The sequence below is a fragment of the Rhopalosiphum maidis genome, chromosome 3 (assembly GCF_003676215.2).
Source record: "Rhopalosiphum maidis isolate BTI-1 chromosome 3, ASM367621v3, whole genome shotgun sequence".
NCBI classification, from domain to species: Eukaryota; Metazoa; Arthropoda; class Insecta; order Hemiptera; family Aphididae; genus Rhopalosiphum; species Rhopalosiphum maidis.
In genome coordinates this window covers 11,252,773-11,258,633 of record NC_040879.1, presented here as the reverse complement: position 1 = coordinate 11,258,633, position 5,861 = coordinate 11,252,773, and positions in this window count along the sequence as shown.

Genomic DNA, 5,861 nt, shown 5'->3' with positions numbered 1-5,861 from the left:
CTAAAAAATCCCAAAAGTTCTTGAATGGCGAGGACAAAATGGCCAATTCTCTTGAGAATCATGGTCTGATAATTAATATTTCCCAGTTTTTCATGAGAATCTGGTACAATTCCATAAATTATCCAAAATTTCTCAATTTGAGAGGATTAAGAGCCTATTTCTCTGGAGAATGATGGTATTACATTAATATCCAGTATTTCTTGAAAATCAATTACAAATTTCTAAAAATTCCAAAAGTTCTTGAATGGCGAGGACAAAATGGCCAATTCTCTTGAGAATCATGGTCATATAATTAATATTTCCCAGTTTTTCATGAGAATCTGGTACATTTACCTAAATTATCCAAAATTTCTCAATTTTGAGGTTAAGAGCCAATTTCTCTGGAGAATGATGGTATTACAATTAAATATCCCAGTATTTCTTGAAAATCAATTACAAATTTCTAAAAATTCCCAAAAGTTCTTGAATGGCGAGGACAAAATGGCCAATTCTCTTGAGAATCATGGTCTATAATTAATATTTCCCAGTTTTTGATGAGAATCTGGTACAATTACATAAAATATATCAAAATTTCTCAATTTGAGAGGATTAAGAGCCTATTTTTCTGGAGAATGATGGTATTACAATTAAATATCCCAGTATTTCTTGAAAATCAATTACAAATTTCTAAAAAATCCCAAAAGTTCTTGAATGGCGAGGACAAATGGCCAATTCTCTTGAGAATCATGGTCTGATAATTAATATTTCCCAGTTTTTCATGAGAATCTGGTACAATTCCATAAAATTATCCAAAAATTTCTCAATTTAGAGGATTAAGAGCCTATTTTTCTGGAGAATGATGGTTTAAATAAATGAATTATCTCAGTATTTCTTGAAAATCAATTACAAATTTCTAAAAATCCCAAAAGTTCTTGAATGGCGAGGACAAAATGGCCAATTCTCTTGAGAATCATGGTCATATAATTAATATTTCCCAGTTTTTCATGAGAATCTGGTACATTTACCTAAATTAATCCAAAAATTTCAATTTAGAGGATTAGAGCCTATTTTCTGGAGAATGATGGTATTACAATTAAATATCCCAGTATTTCTTAAAATCAATTACAAATTTCTAAAAATCCCAAAGTTCTTGAATGGCGAGGACAAAATGGCCAATTCTCTTGAGAATCATGGTCTGATAATTAATATTTCCCAGTTTTTCATGAGAATCTGGTACAATTCCATAAAATTATCCAAAAATTTCTCAATTTGAGAGGATTAAGAGCCTATTTCTCTGGAGAATGATGGTTAAATAATGAATTATCTCAGTATTTCTTGAAAATCAATTACAAATTTCTAAAAATCCCAAAATTTCTTGAATGGCGAGGACAAATGGCCAATTCTCTTGAGAATCATGGTCTGATAATTAATATTTCCCAGTTTTTGATGAGAATCTGGTACAATTCCATAAAATTATCCAAAATTTCTCAATTTTAGAGGATTAAGAGCCTATTTTCTGGAGAATGATGGTTAAATAAATGAATTATCTCAGTATTTCTTGAAAATCAATTACAAATTTCTAAAAATCCCAAATTCTTGAATGGCGAGGACAAAATGGCCAATTCTCTTGAGAATCATGGTCTGATAATTAATATTTCCCAGTTTTTCATGAAATCTGGTACAATTCCATAAATTATCCAAAAATTTCTCAATTTGAGAGGATTAAGAGCCTAATTTCTCTGGAGAATGATGGTATTACAATTAAATATCCCAGTATTTCTTGAAAATCAATTACAAATTTCTAAAAATTCCCAAAAGTTCTTGAATGGCGAGGACAAAATGGCCAATTCTCTTGAGAATCATGGTCATATAATTAATATTTCCCAGTTTTTCATGAGAATCTGGTACAATTCCTAAATTATCCAAAAATTCTCATTTTAGAGGATTAAGAGCCTATTTCTCTGGAGAATGATGGTATTACATTAAAATATCCCAGTATTTCTTGAAAATCAATTACAAATTTCTAAAAAATCCCAAAAGTTCTTGAATGGCGAGGACAAAATGGCCAATTCTCTTGAGAATCATGGTCTGATAATTAATATTTCCCAGTTTTTCATGAGAATCTGGTACAATTCCATAAAATTATCCAAAAATTTCTCTTTTAGAGGATTAAGAGCCTATTTTCTGGAGAATGATGGTTAAATAAATGAATATCTCAGTATTTCTTGAAAATCAATTACAATTTCTAAAAATCCCAAAAGTTCTTGAATGGCGAGGACAAAATGGCCAATTCTCTTGAGAATCATGGTCATATAATTAATATTTCCCAGTTTTTCATGAGAATCTGGTACAATTCCTAAATTATCCAAAAATTTCTCAATTTGAGAGGATTAAGAGCCTATTTTTCTGGAGAATGATGGTTAAATTAATGAATTATCTCAGTATTTCTTGAAAATCAATTACAAATTTCTAAAAAATCCAAAAGTTCTTGAATGGCGAGAACCTAATGGCCAATTCTCTTGAGAATCATGGTCATATAATTAATATTTCCCAGTTTTTCATGAAATCTGGTACATTTACATAAATTAATCCAAAAATTTCTCATTTGAGAGGATTAAGAGCCTATTTTCTGGAGAATGATGGTATTACAATTAAAATATCCCAGTATTTCTTGAAAATCAATTACAAATTTCTAAAAATCCCAAAAGTTCTTGAATGGCGAGGACAAATGGCCAATTCTCTTGAGAATCATGGTCTGATAATTAATATTTCCCAGTTTTTGATGAGAATCTGGTACAATTCCATAAATTATCCAAAAATTTCTCAATTTGAGAGGATTAAGAGCCTATTTTCTGGAGAATGATGGTTAAATAATGAATTATCTCAGTATTTCTTGAAAATCAATTACAAATTTCTAAAAAATCCCAAAAGTTCTTGAATGGCGAGGACAAAATGGCCAATTCTCTTGAGAATCATGGTCTGATAATTAATATTTCCCAGTTTTTCATGAGAATCTGGTACAATTCCATAAATTATCCAAAAATTTCTCAATTTGAGAGGATTAAGAGCCTATTTCTCTGGAGAATGATGGTATTACAATTAAATATCCCAGTATTTCTTGAAAATCAATTACAAATTTCTAAAAATCCCAAAAGTTCTTGAATGGCGAGGACAAAATGGCCAATTCTCTTGAGAATCATGGTCTGATAATTAATATTTCCCAGTTTTGATGAGAATCTGGTACAATTCCATAAAATTATCCAAAAATTTCTCAATTTGAGAGGATTAAGAGCCTATTTTTCTGGAGAATGATGGTTATAAATGAATTATCTCAGTATTTCTTGAAAATCAATTACAAATTTCTAAAAAATCCCAAAAGTTCTTGAATGGCGAGGACAAAATGGCCAATTCTCTTGAGAATCATGGTCATATAATTAATATTTCCCAGTTTTTCATGAGAATCTGGTACAATTCCATAATTATCCAAAATTTCTCAATTTGAGAGGATTAAGAGCCTATTTCTCTGGAGAATGATGGTATTACATGAAATATCCCAGTATTTCTTGAAAATCAATTACAAATTTCTAAAAATTCCAAAAGTTCTTGAATGGCGAGGACAAAATGGCCAATTCTCTTGAGAATCATGGTCATATAATTAATATTTCCCAGTTTTCATGAGAATCTGGTACATTTACCTAAATTATCCAAAAATTTCTCAATTTGAGAGGATTAAGAGCCTATTTCTCTGGAGAATGATGGTATTACATTACAATATCCCAGTATTTCTTGAAAATCAATTACAAATTTCTAAAAATTCCCATAATTTCTTGAATGGCGAGGACAAAATGGCCAATTCTCTTCAGAATCATGGTTATAAAATTAATATTTCCCAGTTTTTGATGAGAATCTGGTATAATTACGTAAAATATTTCAAAAATTTCTCAATTTGAGAGGTTTAAGAGCCTATTTTTCTGGAGAATGATGGTATTACAATTACAATATCCCAGTATTTCTTGAAAATCAATTACAAATTTCTAAAAAATCCCAAAAGTTCTTGAATGGCGAGGACAAAATGGCCAATTCTCTTGAGAATCATGGTCTGATAATTAATATTTCCCAGTTTTTCATGAGAATCTGGTACAATTCCATAAAATTATCCAAAAATTTCTCAATTTTAGAGGATTAAGAACCTATTTTTCTGGAGAATGATGGTTAAATAAATGAATTATCTCAGTATTTCTTGAAAATCAATTACAAATTTCTAATAAATCCCAAAAGTTCTTGAATGGCGAGAACCTAATGGCCAATTCTCTTGAGAATCATGGTCATATAATTAATATTCCCAGTTTTTCATGAGAATCTGGTACATTTCCTAAATTAATCCAAAATTTCTCAATTTAGAGGATTAAGAGCCTATTTTTCTGGAGAATGATGGTATTACAATACAATATCCCAGTATTTCTTGAAAATCAATTACAAATTTCTAAAAAATCCCAAAAGTTCTTGAATGGCGAGGACAAAATGGCCAATTCTCTTGAGAATCATGGTCTGATAATTAATATTTCCCAGTTTTTCATGAGAATCTGGTACAATTCCATAAAATTATCCAAAAATTTCTCAATTTGAGAGGATTAAGAGCCTATTTCTCTGGAGAATGATGGTTAAATAAAAATATCTCAGTATTTCTTGAAAATCAATTACAAATTTCTAAAAATTCCCAAAAGTTCTTGAATGGCGAGGACAAAATGGCCAATTCTCTTGAGAATCATGGTATGATAATTAATATTTCCCAGTTTTGATGAGAATCTGGTACAATTCCATAAAATTATCCAAAATTTCTCAATTTTAGAGGATTAAGAGCCTATTTTTCTGGAGAATGATGGTTAAATAAATGAATTATCTCAGTATTTCTTGAAAATCAATTACAAATTTCTAAAAAATCCCAAAAGTTCTTGAATGGCGAGGACAAATGGCCAATTCTCTTGAGAATCATGGTCATATAATTAATATTTCCCAGTTTTTCATGAAATCTGGTACAATACCTAAATTAATCCAAAAATTTCTCATTTGAGAGGATAAGAGCCTATTTTTCTGGAGAATGATGGTATTACAATTAATATCCAGTATTTCTTGAAAATCAATTACAAATTTCTAAAAAATCCAAAAGTTCTTGAATGGCGAGGACAAATGGCCAATTCTCTGAGAATCATGGTCTGATAATTAATATTTCCCAGTTTTTCATGAGAATCTGGTACAATTCCATAAATTATCCAAAATTTCTCAATTTGAGAGGATTAAGAGCCTATTTCTCTGGAGAATGATGGTTAAATAAATGAATTATCTCAGTATTTCTTGAAAATCAATTACAAATTTCTAAAAATTCCAAAAGTTCTTGAATGGCGAGGACAAATGGCCAATTCTCTTGAGAATCATGGTCATATAATTAATATTTCCCAGTTTTTGATGAGAATCTGGTACAATTCCATAAAATTATCCAAAAATTTCTCAATTTAGAGGATTAGAGCCTATTTTCTGGAGAATGATGGTTAAAATAAAATTATCTCAGTATTTCTTGAAAATCAATTACAAATTTCTAAAAATCCCAAAAGTTCTTGAATGGCGAGGACAAAATGGCCAATTCTCTGAGAATCATGGTCTGATAATTAATATTTCCCAGTTTTTCATGAGAATCTGGTACAATTCCATAAAATTATCCAAAAATTTCTCAATTGAGAGGATTAAGAGCCTATTTCTCTGGAGAATGATGGTATACAATTAAAATATCCCAGTATTTCTTGAAAATCAATTACAAATTTCTAAAAAATCCCAAAAGTTCTTGAATGGCGAGGACAAAATGGCCAATTCTCTTGAGAATCATGGTC